General features: G+C 51.9%; 1 long non-coding RNA gene across 1 annotated transcript in view; it reads left to right on the top strand.

Moving 5' to 3' along the window:
• LOC108386090 (uncharacterized) overlaps positions 1-14,867 on the top strand; it is a 72,370-nt gene that overhangs the window by 48,472 nt on the left and 9,031 nt on the right. Inside the window, exons 2-3 of the long non-coding RNA XR_012125737.1 lie at positions 11,549-11,605; positions 13,214-13,403. This is a non-coding gene — a long non-coding RNA (uncharacterized lncRNA). The remainder of the gene's footprint in view (positions 1-11,548; positions 11,606-13,213; positions 13,404-14,867) is intronic.

Here is a 14,867-nt window from a genome sequence, read left to right as displayed (position 1 = left end):
TTGTGAATCTGGTTTTGTGGGAAATGCTGAGTTCATGGGACATACCTGGACTTGGTCATCACTCCTACACACCTGCCCCTGGCCAGGTCTACCAGGGGACTTCAGATGGGTATTAAGTCCCCCTTATACAAGGCAGAAAACACCTGTTTTGCACCATTGGGAAAACAGAAGAAAAGAACAGGTGAGGTGGTTGATCTGCCAAAAAGAAGCAATCTCTCCATTTCTATTCTATTTTCTTTTTTAACAAACATACCTGTGTGCAAAAATATGATCAATATGAATGAATATGGAGTGAAACTGGGACCATCATGCCCCAGCACATTAATTCCAATGCTATTCCCCTCTTAAGAGATTAATTCATTCAGCACCTTGATACGCCCTTCCGGATCTTTTCTTAAGTATTTGCATGTATAACACACACTCCTCAACATGGTTTAACTTTTTCACATAAGTGAGATTGTATTTTGCATGTGACCCTTATTGGGCAGGGTCATCTACTGCTCATCTGAAATTTACATAGTCCCCCCAATTTCCTTGCAATTAGGTAGCTCGCCCAGGATTAGGACAGAAGAGTTACAGGGTGGACTCACACTGGATTGCTGAGTCACTGCATGGAGGACAGCTATCCTGGACAGTGACCAAACTCACAGCAGACATTCTGTGAACAAGAAATAAACCTTTCTGTATTAAGCCACTGAAGGTCTGGAACATTTTTTTTTTTGCAGCATAGCTTACCTATCCCTAATACGCCGTGTGGTTTTCTTTACTGCATGGACACCTTTCATTCCTTGACATGTGGCTCTAGCTTGCTCTTTTAAATATCTGCATAATATTCCATAGTATGGCTATACCTTGACTTACGTGACCTGCCCCCTTTAAATAATTCTTAGATTATTTCCAGTTTTTCGCTATTAAAACAATGGTGTATAAACAATGCTATTGTATCTTTGCACATCCTTGTATGTCTTTGTGCACACCGATTCCTAGCAGTGGCATTGCTGGGTCAGTGGGCACGTACATTTAACATTTCCATAGCTATTGCTAAATGATTCACCAAAAAAAAAAAAAAATACAGATTTTTACTCCCATTGACAGTTGTTGAGAGTGTCCATTTGCTCCACCATGTTAATGAAGAATATTATTGATCTTTTCGTTTTTTGTCAATGTGATGTCAGCGGTGTCTCTTTAATGTGTACTTCATAGCAAGTTTTATGTAAGGTTAGATTTTTCAGCTATCCTGATGGCTTCCCCCTACTTGTTTGGGAGAGAAAGAAATTCCAATCCCCACAGAGAGACACTGGAGACACACGCACACACGCACGCGCACACACACACGCACACACATACACAGAGGCATAAGGGAGTGAGACAGAGGTCCAGGGAACAACAGATGCAGAGACACAGGTATAAAAGCAGATGCAGAGACCCTTGCATGGAAGAACTAGAGAGACCTCAGCACACAGAACAGGGAGAGAAGCACCAATCTGCTGCTGCTTCTCAGAGTCATTAGCTTCCCCATTAGTTTTACTCGAGAAGCAGGGCTCAGATCTTGCATTGGACCCCCATCACCTCTGTGGCCATTAGCTGGCGTCCAGCCAGCACTTGGGTTGGGACTGGGGCTGGGGAGGGCTGTGGGCTGTGTTTCTGTTGGCCCACAGCCACAGCCTGGTTTGTTTGTATAGTTGTTCATGCTTCTTCCCTGTATCTTGGTGTTTTTGGCTCCACACTAGCCCCCTCCCAGCCCGGGAGGAGATAACTCCACTCGGTCCAGGTCTCTGGGGCACTGGGAAGGACGTCAGGAAATAGCCAGAGCATTACGCACCTCCCTGCCCTCTGCTGTCCCATCTCATTTTCATAAAGTGTGGAAAAGGAATGGGGCTGCTGAGGGAGGTTTGAACATTTGGAGTTGTTTCCTGTTTTCTGTCGAATCAATCCTTTTCCCTGAGACGCAGACTCGGGGCCTGTCGAACCCTGTCTGCTGGCGGGTGTGTGTCCTGCATGACTATACATGCCTACGCGGATGAGTGCGCACTGTGTGCTGTGTTCTCAGTGAGCCAGTTGACAGACAGACCCAGGAGAATCCTGGAGGTGGGCTCCTCTTCTCTAGACATGCCCCTTTACTCTTGCAACCTCCTAAGAAAGAAAGGAGTCAGCCTACATGCATCTTCTTCCAGGAAGCCTTCACCACAACCTGCTTTGTCTTCGTCACATCTGTACCTACCATGTTGAGCACAGGATCTAGTCCATGATGAATGAATGAACAGATCTGAGCTATGCTTTCATTACAGAACTGAGAGCAACTGTGATCCCGAGAGGACATGGGACTTGTCCAGAGTCATGTGGTGACTCAGTGGCTGAGTGAAAAAGCAGAACCCTGTGCTCTACATCCCTGGGCCAAAGTTTATTTTATGTCACCATGCAAGATGCTCAAAGAAACTGACAATGACCTTATATTTTCATTTCTTTGAAACAACCTTTGAAGAAGGTACCATTATTTCTCCTACATTACAGACAAGGAAACTGAGGCTCAAGAAAGTTTGAACTTTCTCAGGGTCATCCTGTGGAAGATCCAGTATTTCAGATTTAAGGGGGTTGCTACCAAAGCCTGCTTCTTCTGTTGAGTAGCACACAGACGGCTGGTGAGGGCAGAGCCTTATTTAGCCTTGACCAGAAGCTCAGATGTTTTAGATTATTTTAGAGGGAGATCAATGGCATTCAACTTAGTCAGACATAAAATCTATTCTTTTGGGAACTTTCTGCCAAACTGAGTCTGTTGCCCCCAAAGCTGCCACAGGGCCCTTATGCTGGCCCTGGGGAGAGCCACCAGGCGGTGGAGATCTGGGCCGTGAAAAAGGCCCCCTTTATCTTGGTGTCAACCATCATTTCCATGTGAGTCCTGGTGGAGTTGACACGGCCCCATTTGTGGCAAATCATGAGAAATGCGGAGAGGTTCCAGTGTGGAGGGGCGCCCATGGCAGCTGCATGGAGGGCCGCACCTGCCCCGAATTCCCAGTCATCACTGCCCTCCTCTGGGGCACCCACAACTCCCACACATACACACCCCTGATGTGCCTGCACACCCATGTGGATGGGTGCCCCTGTCCACATGCACACACTAGACTGGAAGACCGGGGCACCCTTGTTTTCATCTCTCTCTAGGTTGCTTGGTAACCTTTCTGATCCACAGTTACTTTCATCTATAAAAGTGGATGAGATTTCTGGAGATGAGTTGAGGATGCAGTGTGACATGCCCAACTGCTTTCTAACGTTGGCTGAAGTCATTCTGTGCCCTCGCTGCTTTCTGCTGCTGCCCCATGTCTCTCTTTCCTAGGTAAGATCTGTTCCATCCTTTCCTCCTAGGAAACGTGCTTCCTGCGTCTTCTCCTGGAAGATATCTGAGTGATCCAGGGCATCCTTCCCAGCCAGACCCTGTAGATTCTGGCCAACCAATGAGCAGCTCACCCTAGGGTAGATGCCCATCATTCTGCCCAGTTGGAGTGGCCAGGGGCAGGTCACATGACCCAAACCAAGCCTACCTAAGGAGGTAGGGTTAGTGGCTGGGGATCCTCACAGAAATGGGTGAGGATGGTCTTGCTCCCTGAATCAAATCAGGAGCAGCCAGTGAGGAGCGGAGGTTCCAACCCTGCTCTGCTTCCGGTCCACTTTGGACAGGTCCCTGGACCGAAGCTCTGTGTTCCATTTGCAAGGTGGCATGGTGATGAGCATACTGCTGTTGTCCCAGCACTGTGCATATCCAGCTGCATACATTAAACAAGGCTGTAGGCACAGGGACTGGAATCAAGCACGTTTTCAGTATCTATGGAGTCCCTTCAACTCCTGAGTTCAGACAATGAGGGGTTTGGACTTCCTCCTTTCAACCCTTTATTGAAGACAACTTGCCCCATGCTGACGACAGTTTGAACTGAGAGGGTTCATCTAATTTTAATTCCCAGTGTGCCACTGGTTTATTTTGGTCCATGAACTGTTGCTCAGCACCTGTTGGCATCTTGGAAATGTGAAGTCCTAATTTTAAGCACCAGCCGAGGCAGGTCTAATTTTAGATAGCATCTCTGCTGGGGGCTCCCAAGGGACGGTGGTTCTGTCATTTAGAGCGCCTGGGACAAGGTGGATACCGATGGGGATGGGAATGTATTCCAGAGGGATTCACACAACTGACACCTACACACTAACTACTATTTCTTCAAAACTTTTATTTCAGCAGGTTTTGTACCAAGCCAAGCACTTTTCATGACCATCAGATTTGCTTCTTACCTTGAAGTTTCAATCAGCCAGCACCTCCTGAGTGTTCACTGTGTGCTAGACACTGGGGATGTGGAAATGAATCTGACGCAGCCCTGCCTGCAGAGAACTCACAGTCTAGTGCTCACAGGCAAGTCAAGAATGGTTAGAGTGCAGCGTGATCAGAGACTCAGGCTGCCTGGCACCCATCTGCCATTGAAGAAACGTCTGGCAAATGAATGAAAGCAATGCTTATGAGAGAGACAAGATAGTGTTGCCATAAGAAGACACATTCCAAATCTCCTTGGGGGATTTGGAGCAGGCTTCACAGAGGAAGTTATACTCGGAGTTGGGTCTTGAAGAAGATAAACGGTTTCTCCACATCGAAAGGAAGGAAGGAGGGTGTGACATGCAGTTAGGGACCCACCCATACCCCTTGGCGCTAAAGCATTTCTGTGCACACCAGCCCCACCCCATGGCAGCACCAAAAGCTCTCTGAGAGTTTGTCTAGCTACTAGAGCAGGGTCAGCGGACAGGAAGAGGCTGGGAATTGATGCTCTACCACTAACAGGAAGCCCTCAACCACTAACAGACAGGAGCCGGTGTATCAATATCCCAGTTCCCTCCCTTTTCAGGTGGGATAGCTATGAGGAGTGTGTTCTGTAGAATTTCCCAATGTTCTCCAGTAGGACTGAGCCCCAGGTGCCCATGGTGGTAGCTGCCTTTGGTAATACAGCCTTTATTAGGCAACCTCATCCTTATGCTTTCACTCACTAATAAGGGCTTCCTGAGCATACCTTGTACACAGCTCATTTCAAGACCTGTTTCTGGGGCAATCCAAACTGAGAGAGTAGACTAGTTCGTTGAAATTATCTTTTAAAGAAGAGCAGAGAGAGGCATGGCTTGCTAACATGCTGCATTCCTGAAGTGCCATGTGTGACCCACATCGATGATGAGAGTTGGAATCAGTCATTGATGGCCACCCCCATTCTGGTTTGGTTTGGACCAGCCCAGTGGGGGGACATCGTAAGACAAATGCTCTGATGCTCAGAGCAGTAAAGTGATTTGCTCAGAAACAGGGCCAATGGGTGGTGGTGGATTGCAGATTGGAGGCCAGGAGGCCATGATTCCAGCCTGGCTTATGTCTACACCACTATTGCCGAATATCTTCCAAGGCTCAGTTTCTCTACATGTCACTGTGTGGTGCACGGTCTAAAATCTCTGTGTGCTGATGAGCCTCCTCTGTCCTTCATGCACAGACCACCTCCTTCCTTCCAGCAGCTCCTAGGCCCCATAGTCTCCTGGAGTGAGGTGGGGGACAGCCAGGAGGTTGTGGGGAGCACATGCCGGTGGTGGGTGCAACTGTGCAAACCCCCTGCTGGGTGGGGCCTGGGTGCTGGCTTCTCCAAGGAGATGGCAGTGAAGGTTGGTTGGGTGTACTCCAAATGTGTGGGTAAGCGTCTCTGCAGGATGACCATATATGAAGAGGCCAGCAGGAAGGAGAAGCCTTTCCATCAGCAATTGGTTGGGAGTTGGTCAAGTAGGGGTGCAAAGGGCATTTGTCCTTCCTCTCTTCCCCTCTTCCCCTCTTCCCAGGTCTGTTCTCAGCTGGGGTCAGTGACTTGAATTCCCCAGCATTTTCCACCTCTAGGCCACAGTGAATAGTTGAGACAGATCATGGAGAGCCCATCAAGAACCAATGAAATGATGTGAGGAGGCATTTCCTGGAGTTTCCGGAAAATAGACATTGCGTCTCTGTCCTACTTGAGAGTGAGATGTAAGGATGCAATTATCTGAGTTGGATGTGGCAAAATTGCTACTTGATTGAGAGACCCTGGAACTTGTGGGTGTGTTGGAGGGGGCACCTTGGAGCTGCTGGGGGCAGCTGAGGAAGGGAGGTGAGTGAGCAACAGGCACCACCGAAGGCAGAGTGGAGGGACGGGGAACCTGGGACCTTGAAGAGATTGATTGAGTTGCTGGATCAAGCTTTGCCTGAAAGCAGTTAACCCTGGATACTTAGCTACATAAGTCAATTTCTTCTGTCCTCTTTTTTAGGACAGGGGTTAGTTAGGCTTATTGAGATGTAATTTTGCTTACAGTAAAGTTCACATTCTTTAATGTATATAGTTCTATGCATTTTGACAATTATAGAGTCATGTAATCTATACCACAACTCTGACATGTAACAGTTCCGTCAACTCCCCAAAATTCCCTCACACGTTCCGAGGAGGGTAGACCTGGAAGAGGGCATTTCCTGGATCTACCATTTGGTGAAGATGAAATTCAGCCTTTACCTGAATCCCTCCTCCCACAGCACCTGATCCAGGGCCTGACTGTGCCAGGAACACCTTCCCCCCTCCTGGATGAGACGCGTTCTTCTCTAACTTCGACCCTTTGGTAGAAAGAGCCCTTCCAGGGAATCAGACAGACCTGAGTTCGAGTCCTGCCTTGGGTGCAGCTGGGCTGTGAGGGCCTACCCTTCACCTCAAGGCGGGGTTGAGGAAGCAAAATAACGGTGAATGTGAAGATCGGCTGGTGACGGTCCTGCTGCTGTGCGGCTAGGATGCTAGGGTTCTGGGCACTGTCCCTAGGGGGTGCCTGGGGAGGGCCCAGGCTTCCTGTTAGCTCTGACCTTTGTGCTTCTGAGAGTCCTCTCCTCTCAGTTGAAGTGCTCCTCATTGCACCCCCACAATTCCTGGATCCTAGGAATGAAGCTAGGGGAGGAATGGTGGGGAAGGGAGACTGAGTCCAGAATCATTCAGGTGCCCCATGGCACGGGTTTGCCCTGGGCTAGAGCTGGGTACCAGCTAGCATCATCTTCCTGCAGCAGTGGCCCCAGGAACTCTGGGGGAGCCCTTGCTGTGCAGATGGGGGTGTGTGGCCATGCTCCCAGAGAAGAGCCCAAGATACTGAGCATCTCTGGGTACCAGGGGTATTCCTCATTGAATCCTGACCACAATGTATAAGGTCAGCAGTCCTATGTCAGTCACACAGAAGATAAAACAGAAGCTTGCTAAGACTCGGCCATCAGCCCAAGGTTGCACACCGGGACCTGGGGAGTGTGGAAACCTGGGTTCAGTGTCCCCACTGTCCCTGCTTTCGGGGCTGCTGGGGCAAGCCAAGACCCTTTATCTAGAACCTTAATGGTCTAGAGGCACATGTAGAGGCTGGCAGTGAACTAGCCAGTGGTTCTCAAACTTGAGCCTGTATCAGAATCCCCTGAAGAAGGGGGATTGTGTGCTTGCTAAAGCACAGATTGCAGGGACCATCCCCCAGCATTAAAGTGCTGGCTCATTAGGTTATTGGGGGAGGTCCAAGCATGTGCATGGTCAGTGGGTTCCAGGGACTGTATTTGGAGAACCACTGGGCTAGAAAATCCAGGTCCTTTTGAGCAGCAGCCCTGCCTGGTTTCTGCAACGTGCTGCTGTGCCCACTTGCCACGCCCACAACCCACAGCCCACTGAGTGTGTGGAGGGGCTGACAGACCCAGGAGCGGGACCCTGAGCATCAAACCAAGAGCTCTGCTGCGGCAGAGCTGGCTTGCAGGGAATTCAAATGCAGCACAGATGAGAAGATGACACAGAGCTTTGGGGATCAATATTCTCATGAAGAATTGGAGACCACAGCTGAGGGGCAGCAGTGGGGGTGGAGGCGATCGCTGCCCCGAAGCCTCTGGCTGCCCCGTCAGGACGCAGGATTCGCACTGCATCTGCCAGGCTGCCCTGATCTATCGGCTCTCCCCTGGGAGCCTCCCAACTTGCCATTGGTAAACAAAGCCTTTATTTCCCAGGCTGGTGGGGAAAAATTTCAGGCCTTTATAATTAAGTGTCTTGGTGAAGGGCAGCTGCCGAATCCTGGCGCTGGGTGCCCGGCAGGCGGGTGATAGATGGGGAAACACATCATCCCAGCGGCAGCTATGGGGGTCATATATCACAGCAGGGCTGTCTGGTCTTCACTGTACACTGGTGCAGGAAGCTGGGGTGCTGGTGGGGTGGGGGGTGAGGAGGGGCCTGGGCTAGCCAGTGGTGGAGGTGGGAGCCCTGACCCTGACCTCTCATGGTGCAGCCAGGGAACAGGGGCAGGGCGGGCTGGTGTGAGACCCCCATGCCTAGTCTCTCCTGCCTCCCTCTAGTCGCTAGGGGAGAAATTCGGAAGCCTGACTTGATCCCGCCCTTTTCTTTACTCCTTACAGCCAATCCTTTGGCAACATTCCTATTGATCCTGCCCCTAATTGGTTCTGGAATTTATCTGCTTTTCTCCATCTCATGTCCCCATCTTCATCCAACCCACCAACCACCTCTCCCTCTCTCTTGCCCTGTTCTCCCACTGTTGCTGGTGGGAGGTCATTCCTGCCCTGAAGGTGGCCCTGGGACTTGCTGTGGTCAATAGAATGAAGCAGAAGTAGCCACATGATGATTCCAAGTGCAGGGCTTGAGAAGCCTTGCAGCTGCCACTCACTGTCTTGTGCTTCTATCTCCACTATGAGAAGGACATGCCTAGGCCAGCCCTCTGGTCCCAGGAGGAGGATGAAGGACATGTGGAGCAAAGCTGCTCCAGCCAAAGTGCCTCAGCCAAGTCCCACATAGAGCAAAGCACCGCCTTCCCCCGCTGACCCCCAGAAGGGTGAGCCATGATAACAGATGGCAGCTCTTACACATCGCCAGGTTTGGAGGGTGGTTGTTACGCAGCAATGGCTAACTGATAAAAACAGCCCACAGCCGCTGCCTGATTTAGACCCTTCTGACCTCTCCAATCTCATCTAATGCCATTCTTCTCTGTCATTACTGCTTTTTCCTGCCGCAGGGCCTTTGCCCATGCAGCGCTCTTCACCTGAAAAGCTTTTAGATGGTTATCTTCTTCCTGCCCTCAGGCTTCCGTATAAATGCCTCTTTCTTAGAGGGACTTAAGTTGATCACTCTATCAAAGTAGGTTTCCCAAATCAATACATATTCTATTTCAGTCTCTTGTTTATGTCCTGCATGAAACTTAAGAACATTAAAAAAAAATTATTTTACTTTCCTCATCCTCCCCATTCCCTCTCTGTTTTTTTCTGTTTCCTTTTCTCCACTGCAAGGGCCAGGTCTCAGGGTCTGTCTTATTCACAGCTGTGTCCCCAGCACTGAGGCCAGTGCCCCTATTTAGCAGGTGCTTAGTCAGTATATGTTGACTAAATGTTAGCTCATGTGTCACGGTGCATTCGTAACAGCAGTGGGCTAGAACCCAGCCCCTGCTTTCAGCCAACAAAGGCTTTATGTGTGCGTTCATGCTGACTGACGGGAAGGCTGGAGCTGCTGGTGGGAGCAAACCCGGACAAGGGGGACATCAGGTGAGGGCTCCCCCCGGCAGGGCAGGGACCCATGCCTGTCACGTCACCATGCGTCACTGGGGCTCACACCATGCCTGGCCCAGAGCAGTCTCCAACTGTTGTTGGGTCAGGAGATGAAAGAAGGTTCCTAACTCAGGGCTTAGGTGTACCTCAGGGGACTTGTAAACCGTTGAAATGGTGACCACACGGCAGAGGTCATGGCCCTATGAGGGCTTCGTCTCAAGACAGCTTCTGTGAACCACTAATGCTTCCTGGGCTTCACAAAGTTAACCAGGTCTCTTTCCTGCAGACCTTTTCAGAGTCTTTAGTCTACTAATGCACACCAGGAGGCCCACAGGGATTAAGAATGCCTTGTTGTCCAGCAGTACTAGCCCTGGCATTTCCTGGTCTGCAGGACCCACTAAGCCTGAAATAGAGTCACATACTATTGCCTTACTGTATAAATCCAGTCCTCAGATATTTCTCGTTTGGCCCTTGTAGGGTTTGGAAAGTCAGAAACTGTTAATTTTTTAAAAAGAAGAATCTAAATGTCTAGCTTCTCTCTAAGAATTAAGAAGAAGTGGGCATCGGGGTCCCAACCTACCACTGGGATGGCATTCCTGGATGGCAATAACCAGCTGGAGCTGAATAGTCTCCTCCAGGTGGGGCCTGTACTCTAAAGTTTGCCAAAGTCCCCACCACTCCCTTCTGTCTAGCATTCTATTCTCTTTACTCATTTCCCTTCCTTGTCTGGCCCTGAGCCTTTTGAGTTTGTTATCTGTGGCCCAAAATGTCCTGTGTAGTCTCAGCAAGCTGGCCTTTGCTCTGGAGGGGGTGTGAGTGTCTAAATCTCTTTACTGGTTGGCACATTTCCTAAGGAAAGAAGGGAGCCCAAGGGGTGGCTTCAGGGAAGGGTCTCTGAGCCTGACTGGGCATAGGAGATGGCTCCAATGACAGCCCCACCCTGGGCAGAACAAAGAGAAAAAGAGATAAAGGGGACAGCTCAGATTTCTTTTTAGAGATCTGTGGGCTGTGGCGGAGAGGGGTTAAGAGGAAGGGTAGAAGGGTGGGGGTCAGATGGGAGGGGATGGGGCCTGAGAGCAGCTCCCATTTCCCCAGCAGCTAATTGCTTTACCTCCTTCTTGCCTGAGAGGTCAGAGCTAGAGGTGCTAGTGGGCCGGCTGGGGGGAGTCTTGGGGAGGTCGGGGGCTGCGCCTGCTGACCCAGGGCTATAACCACCAGGCCAGGGGCCTGGGGCTGGCAAACTCTGAGCACAAGGGTTTGAATCAAATTCCAGGGTCTGCATGGCCAGAAGTTCTAACTGGAAGAGGATAGTTGTTACTATTATTATTTCTTAAACAGCACGGCCACAGCTATATTTTTGAGAGAAATGTACCATGTGCCCGGCATTCTGCTCTGCCTTTTGCGTACTCTTGACCAGTGGTTCTCAAAGGGTGGGCACCGGACCAGCAGTACCCACAGAACCTGGGTGCTTGTTGCAATTGCAAATCCTGAATGAGAGCTCTTGGGGTGGGGCCCCGTGGCCTGTGGGCCCCACAGGGGGTTCTGGCTACTTCCTTCAACACACTCCGTGGTTGGTGAGGCGGATGCTGCAATGGCCTTCATTTTACAGATGGGAAAACAGAGGCTCAGAGAGGCGAAGCGACTTGCCAGGCAGACTTGGACCCAGACTGGTCTCAATCCAGAGCCCCAGTTCAGGTCCCAGTAATAATAGAAACTGTGAAGTGACAAAACACCTTCCGGTCTGTGGTCCCAGCAAACCACCCTGAGCACAATGAGGGTGACAAGCAGTGAGGGGACAGTTCCATCTCAGAGATGGGAAGCCGAGGGCCAGAAAGACGGGGTGGGGTGGGGGGGCTCCAGGGAGTTCCTAATCCCCACTCAGTGCCTCTGGGAGGGGGACTCAGGGAGAGAGGGCCGTGCATTCCCAAGGGCCCGCTGTTGGCTGGGGACAGTCCTCGTCTGATTGTATTCATTTTACAGATGCAGAAACTGAGGCAAGGCAACCCGGCTTCCCTGAGGTGTCCCAGCTGGAGAGAGGTGAGGCAGAATTCCTCCCCCAAGGGGTCTCCTGCTCAGGCCACCGTGCCCACAGCCTGGCCTAAGGAGGAGGTTCTGCTGTCACTGCAGGAAAAACTAGCCTTCCCACCACACATGCACACCCCTCTCTCCCACTCGAGACCCCGTGGGCTGCCTTAGTCATACTCCGACCACCTAAAGGCCTCTCTCTGCCAAGCCTGTGTTTGTACAATTCCCTCCACCAGCAGTACTTTCCTCTTCTTTGCCTGATAAGTCAACTCTTCTCTGTCCTTCAAGAACCAGGCCAAGGGGCTCTGCTGCTCCACAGCCATCTGTGTTCTTTCCCAAGGCTGGATGACCACTTAGATGGGGTCAGCCTTGTGCTGTCCCCTAGGTCTTCTCCAAAGCCCTCTTTCTGGGGCGAGCAAGTCCAGCCCTTGCTCCTAATTCACTCTGTGCCTCATATCCCTCATTACAGCACAAGGCCTTCTGGGCTGTGAGCTACGTGGGACACGGGCCAGATTTGTCCTGGCCCCCTGCTGCCCCCACCGGGTAGCCTCCCTGCCTGGCACCCGTGGCCCCCAAGCGCATGGGTGAGAGAGAGGAGCCCCTGTGGCAGGCCCCACTCAGGGCTGCGTCTGGGCCAGGTGGGGGTGGCATCGTGAACGGCTGCCCTGTCTGAGCCGCCTGCTGCCCCTCACCCCCGGCCCATGCGGTCATGTCCTGTGTGGGGCTTAGGTAATGGGATGACGGGTGGTAGAGCTGGGACCCTAGCAAGGCTGGCCTGGCTGCGGGATGAGCTGACTTTTCCAGGCCCTGTTGAGCACCAGTTCCTCCCAGTGTCTGGCGCAGCTGCCAATGCAAACATGGGGTCTCTTCTCTTCAGGGCTCTGGCTGTTGAAATTGGGCTCAGGATGCAGGACACAGGGCTCTCTTTCCCTGGCCTGTGGGGAGTTAACACTTTGCACCCTGCCCTGGCTTTGGGACACCACAGACGGGCAGCTGAGGGTCATGACTTGGTCTCCCCAAGAGTTGCACAAAATGCCTGGGTCCCCAGGAAGGTCATAGTACAAGGGCTGGGCTTTGTGCTCTCAGCACATTGCTTATCCTGCATCCTCACCTGACACATGGGGAAATTGAGACCCGAAAAGGGGAAGGTGACCTTCTGAGGGATTCTGTGAGCCCCAGTTTCTACCCCCCTTCTGGCCTGTGCCTTGGGTATAGAGGCAGGAGCTGTGGACACACAGAGCTGTTAGTGCCCATCAGGGATCATGCTGCCAGTGAGGAAAGTGAGGCCCAAGAGGACACAGCGTTTACCTGAGGTCCCATTGCTGGTTGGCTGAAGGGCTGGAAAAATGTTGATAATGCTAATAATGGCCAACAGTTCTTGTGCTTGCAATGTGCCAGGGCCTGCTCCAAGTGCCCTGTGGTGTTCAACTCATTTACCCCTTACAATAGACTCAGGAGGTAGGAATTTATCCCCTTGACAGATAAGGACACTGAGGCACAGAGAGCTCAAGCTACTTGCTGAAGGTCACACAGGTAATCCATAGTGGATGTGAGATTTGCTCTCTAACAGCCTGGCTCCTGAATCAGAGCTTCAACCAGTCATCTCTGTTTCCTTCCCAGTACCCTTCCCAGCATAGTCCTGGTCCTCTCTGACCTCAGGATCTTCACTGTTGAGTGGGCATAAGAATCCCTGCCCTCCTGCCTTGCAAGGGAAGAACCAGGGAGCAGTCACAAGAGGAAAGCATTTTGCAAACTCGGCAGCGCTGTGGACCAGGCTACAGTGGGCTTCGCCTCTCGTTTGCACGTGCAGGTGAGGTTGTTTTCTGGGAGTCACCCTCACACAGTGGCGGGTGCTCTGCCACCATAAGAATCTTCTGGGAGGCCTTTAAGGCAGAGTTGGCTCAATTGGGAGCACAGGTTTGTTGTGGGGGTAGGAGAGACAGTGAGTTTAAAGTCCCTGGAGGGACGCTGTCAGTTCAGCCTTCCCCCCCAAGCCCTGGGGGCTTCCTATGTCTAGCATAGGTCCCTGGCCACTGTGCGGGGAGCAGGGTGAGGCACCTGCCATGCCACGCAGGGAGGAGCCACCAGCCGGGCTGACCTACTGTGGGCCTTCCCATCGCTGAGGGGAAGGTGGCTTGTTTGTCCTGTGGGGTTTCAGGCCCGGGGAGGAACTGCTGAACTGTTTTCCCCAAACACATGAACTTGGTAGCTGAGCATCTGTCAGAAGAGGTGTGTTGGAAACGTCTAATTGTCAGCGGAAGTCCTGGTCACCTGGTTTTACGGGAGGCAGGAAGCAGGGCAGCCCGGACACGGGGTTTCCCAACGCTGAGAAAGAACAGGAGGAAGATGGCTGTCATTGCTTTTGCTGCCCTGGGAGGTTGGCACTGTCAGAAGACCCATGGGACGGGCTGATGGGGAAACGGGCTCACCGAGGCCATGAGGGCGTCCAGCACAGTGAGCCAGAGAGCTGGGTCTGGAAGGCTCAGCTGGGCACACAGGTTTGTTGGGCATCCACAGCCCACCCAGAAGGTTGTCAGGCTGGCGACTTGCCCACAGCCTGGCACACAGGCATCTCGGTCCCTCCCGTGCCTCCTGGCTTTTCTCTGCACAGCCAGGAGGGGCATGTGGCGGTGCTGCCTCTGGGGCATGCGCAGCTGACGCTTCGTGGCTGCCCCAGCTCGCCTGTAGCCGCACCCCCATGAATTTATTTTGCATGATGGGTTATCACCTTCTGCGATATTTCCCACACATCCCGTCAGCCCCAACCGAGGCCAAAATGCACGGGCTGTGAGGTCTTATGATTTATGGGAAGAAAGACAAGCTTTCTTCCCCCATTTCTTAATTTTCTGGGGATACCAGCCCCTCCCTGACCTTTCCCATAGCAGAAGGATGGGCCTGGTGCACCCGTAAAGGTATGGACAAGCAAGGCATTTGGCCAAAGTGCCTCCAGGAGAAGGCGAGTTGAAGAAACTGCTAGCTGGGGCGGTAGGTGAGGCCAGGAGTTCATTCACAGACTTGCCACCTGTGCCCATGCCTCCGTCTCTCCTCTGGAAAGGAGATTTTGCTAAAATGCTCTCTGAGTTTCTTTCTGATAGAACCACTTCATGGCTCAAGGTTGCTTTCTCAGCCACCTCTCCTTCTAGGTCAGGGTCACCCCCACCCACCATGGGTGCCCCTAGCTCCTCAGCCCCTTGTTAGCCTCCCTAGTGGCTCCCCACCTACTTCTATCAGCCTGCTCTGTGCCAGTCACCACATGGGTTCTTGCTACCTTTCA

Source organism: Manis javanica, chromosome 15, assembly GCF_040802235.1.
Source record: "Manis javanica isolate MJ-LG chromosome 15, MJ_LKY, whole genome shotgun sequence".
Classification (NCBI taxonomy): domain Eukaryota; kingdom Metazoa; phylum Chordata; class Mammalia; order Pholidota; family Manidae; genus Manis; species Manis javanica.
This window is presented reverse-complemented; position numbering and strand designations above follow the sequence as displayed.